Below are 4,453 nucleotides of genomic sequence, written 5' to 3'. Positions count from 1 at the left end.
CAGTTATAACATTAAAGTAGAAAAGAGACATTAGGGACTTTCTTCATTGTTGGAGTTCTTTAACTTTTCAAACACAAAAAATACACATTGCTTTAATTGTCTTTAACATTTTTTTTTCCTTTTTCTTCTGCTGGTGTTTTAAAATTAAATTATTTCAAAAGCTTTTGAAGAAAAACGTTTTGTTTGAAATTCCAGCTTCTAAAGGAAAAAAAAAAAGAGATCAGTAAAAAGTCTTGAAACTAGAAAGAAAAAATTAAAATTTTTGTTTCCCCTTATGAAAAGCTTTCACCACATTTTACTTAATATTTCTTCTTCATTAGGAGGTGTTTGTTTTCCTAAAGTGTTTACTTCTAGTAGAGTGAGTTTTGTGTTGTTTTTGTGATTTTACTGAAGGATTCGTGTTCAGATGTTTTGTATAAATTAAGGTACTCTGGTGCTGTTTTAAATCAAACATTTCTATATTTGTTTCTCTTGAGCTACTTGTTCATGATAATTTGGAAACTTTAATTCTAGTTCTTTAATCATGTATTGCTCTTGAGCTACTGCAATGTGCATTGTTTGCGAGACATATTTGCTTCTAGCACTGTTATCACATAAGTTTCAGTTACTTGGATCAACAGACTAATGGACTTGCCCTACTTGCTACTGGTTTGTAATTTTAAAATGAACCACTTGGTTTAAGAGGATCGTTTTGTATGTGTGGCATGTAACATAAATTCTGTTGTAAGGCTTGAGCAATGGTAATGTTTATTAATCACACACTGTTTAGTTTTTTAGTGCCATAAACATTTCTTAAAGATACATAGATAACTTAGGACATTTCATAAAAATATAAGGATATGTAGATAACTTATAAACTTTCATATAAGTTAATGTGTTTGCTTTCCCTTAATATGAATTTTTGTACCTTTAACCATTTAGGTAACAGTTCTTTCAATTTTTGGTTACATTTGCTATAACATTATGTAAAAAAATATGGTTTAAAAGCTTCATAATATTGTCTAATAATGTTGAAACTTTACTTAAGCTAGGAGATGTGTTTTAGGAATTTTCTGAGATTTTTTAATGTAAAAAATATATTTTTTTATTACAACTATTCTTATTTTTATTTATTGACCCTTTTGTCAAATAATTGCATATCTTTATTCTTCAATTAATGCTTAATAAAGTAACACTTTTTTCATTTTGTTGTATGTGAAATGTCAGTTAACTTGTTAGTAGGTTTAAAATTGTTGCTCTTCGAACAAGTAGCTGCTTTTAGAATATTTGACACCTAACTTATGTTTTTTATATAGAAGAACAGGAGTATGATAATACTGATATTTAAATATTAATGAATTTAATGTTAAATTAAAAAGTTTAGAAACAGTTTGTAACATTCTAATGTTGAAATTAATGAAACAAATAATAGTTTATTCTTTTTTACTGGATTTAGTTTTTTTACAAAACCTCAAGAATTTTTTTGTATATATTCGACAATAACCTTGCAGCTAAAATGAAAAATATTGAAGTTATTAAAACAGGCAAAATCTGTTTCAAATAAATTATGAGAAATAAGCATTCTGTTCTGGCATTTCAACTCTCTTGAACTCAGAATTACTTTCTTTTAAAATCACACCTGAGAGAAGTTTTCAAGTAACTATTCACAAGTTTAATGTTAATATACAGGGTGTCCATAAATTATTCACCCCATTATAAGCTTTTATAAATTCTCTATTATATGAGCTATCTTAAAATGGTTTGCAGCAATTAATAACACAACTCAAGAAATTTTTGTTTCAATTAAGTAAACTACAACAGTTCAGTCAATAATTCAGTAAACTTCCATGTGAGCCCCATTGGTAGGATGCTGCAGAACATTAAGTGATAGATGATTTCATTCCAAATAGTAAAAAGCATGTCTTGCATGATAGAAGCCAATGTCACTTCAATCCAGTGTCTTAATTCTGTGATGTTATTAATCTTCTTTGCACACACTCTGTCCTTTATGTAGTTCCATTAAAAAGAAAAAAAATCCAGTGGCACAATATCTGGGGAATGAGGTGGCCATGGAATAGGTCCACCTCACCTGATCCAGTGAGAAGGGAACTTTCATTGAGGAACCTGCACACATCTAATCCCCAATGTGGCAGTACCCCATCTTTCTGAAAGAACACGTGGGGCTGCATATCCTCAAGCTGAGGTGCAACATATGCTTCAACCATATCTAGGTAATTTTTAGCCATCACAGTGTTCTCCTGGAAGAAAAATGATCTAATCACATGGTTACAGGATTAACCAAATGTTTATCTTGGGACTGTCATGTTCATGTTCAATAAATTCATGGAGATTTTCTGTTCCCCATAAGCAGAAATTGTGTCTGTTGACTTTACCAGACAAATGAAATGTCACTTCATCACCTGAAAACAACATTGGAGATTTGGTTTCCAACAGCAACAGCACACACATGGCTCTCTCCTTCACTGTTGCTGTTGTTCCTCTAGTGGATGTTCTGCAAAATAAAGAAAAAAATTATTAAGCTGTATTATTAATTTCTGCAAACTGTTTTAAGATAGCTCCTATAATAAAGAATTTATAAAGGCCTATAATGGGGTGAATAATTTATGGCCATCCTGTATATAAAACTTCCTATTAATTTACACTTACTAGTTAGGAACTGAAAAATGTATTTCTTTACCTGATGAATGTTTTTACAACAGATGGTATGTTTAAATCTCTTGTAAAGTGTCATTATGCCCAGACATGAATTTTTGTAGCATTATTACATGTTCATTATTGAACGTGCTATTGAAGTGTTGCAGTATTATTCGCATGTGGAACTATTGTTGAACAGTTGTATCACTATTCCAAATTTGATGTAGAATATACTGTTGAAGTACTGTAGTATTATTCTACCTGTAATGTGGAGCATACTATTAAAGGAGTCTAGGGTTATTCAATGTCTCTTACATAAAATACTATAGAAGGCTTATTTCTGTAAAGTCTGTAACAACGTTTATTCTCTACTGTACACCTAAACTTAGAATAATGTTTTGGACCTTTAAATTTTTACCAGTTGCAGGTGAGATTTTTTTTTATTGTGAAAAATCGAATTTTATAAGATTATTTCACATAAAAAAACTTAAAATTTATAGAAACAAAAAGTTACTTAAACACAAAAACACATTTTTACTTGAAGAATAACTGGAGAAATAATTGTTTAATAATAATATTTCCACATAAAGTGAAACACTATTCAGTTTTGAGTTAAGGAAACAACAAAGTGATGTAATTTGATTGAAATACAAAATATTTTATGTTTATGTGAAAATAATATATTCACTTAGTATGTACGTTATGAGAACAGTCAATAGCTAGAAACAGAAATCTAGTTCTTTAAAGAAAAATAAACCATAAGGACACTGAACATGTGAAATGCACGTTTTCAATTTTAAATTATAAATATGAAGTGACAATCTACAATTTTGATCAAATCTCAACACTATTAGCAATTACAAGAAAATCTCAACTATCTACTCAACACACTTAACAACGAGAAAAAACTTCAACAAAATATTTAATCAATTCAGTTTTAACAATGACAAGAAAATTTCATAACAGTATTTACTAAACACAGTATTAACGACAAGAAAGTTTCATAAAAGTATCTAGTCAACAGTTTTATCAATGACAAAATGTCTACCCAACACGGGATTAACAATGAGAAGAAAATTTCAATAAAATATCTACTAAACTCAGTATTAACAAAACAATAAAATTTTTACAAAGTATTTATTTAATACAGTTTTAATAGTGACAAGAGATATTCATCAAAGTATCTATTAAACAGTTTTAACAATGACAAGAGAATGTCAACAAAATATTATTCCAAAACGACAAATAATTCAACACAGTATTAAAGGTGGCAGAAGTATTTTAACATGGTGTTTACTCAACAATTTGTTATTTATGACAACGAAATTTCAACACAGTATAAATTGTAACAATGAAGTTTCAAAATTTTGAGAGTGTGTTATTCCGTTAGCATGGATAGTGGGTTGTATGTTGCTGCTGGCTAGGTGCGTTTTGGTCATGGGTTCAGATTTAGGGACTGTGTGTTATTCTGGATAATTTTGCCATAAATGTTATACATATATATCTTTCTTCGAAACTTTTTTCAAAAAAGTATATATTGACTGCCATTATATATTAACATGGTGGTTATGTTAACCTTGTATTTTATGATATATTGACTAGTACAACTAATTATATTTGTTCATTTCTTTAGTGCAAAACGCTCTGTCTGTCGCAGGTATATAACCAATATTTTCGCATTAAGTCCATAAATTTACCTCTGGACTATCGAGAGATATTAATTGTCCTCACAAATGTATATAGTGCGTGAATCAGTTCCAATTGTAGAAAACATAGTGTCTTGTAATATGTTTTGAATAACAGAATTTCCTTTGGCGTT

General features: G+C 29.3%; 1 long non-coding RNA gene across 2 annotated transcripts; it reads right to left on the bottom strand.

Annotated features, from left to right (window-relative positions):
- Positions 1 to 243: 243 nt before the first annotated feature.
- LOC143235224 (uncharacterized) lies at positions 244 to 4,069 on the bottom strand. Of its 2 annotated transcripts, none has more exons than XR_013018978.1 (3): positions 3,937 to 4,069; positions 2,678 to 2,895; positions 244 to 2,491 (listed from the first exon to the last, which is right to left on the bottom strand). It is a non-coding gene; the product is annotated as an uncharacterized LOC143235224 (long non-coding RNA). The 2 variants fall into 2 exon arrangements; XR_013018979.1 differs by lacking the exon at positions 3,937 to 4,069 and adding an exon at positions 3,608 to 3,682.
- Between the last annotated feature and the right edge of the window lie 384 nt (positions 4,070 to 4,453).

This window comes from Tachypleus tridentatus, chromosome 12 (assembly GCF_004210375.1).
Source record: "Tachypleus tridentatus isolate NWPU-2018 chromosome 12, ASM421037v1, whole genome shotgun sequence".
Lineage (NCBI taxonomy): Eukaryota > Metazoa > Arthropoda > Merostomata > Xiphosura > Limulidae > Tachypleus > Tachypleus tridentatus.
The sequence above is the reverse complement of the archived record's forward strand: the minus strand, read 5'-3'. Positions and strand labels throughout refer to the sequence as shown.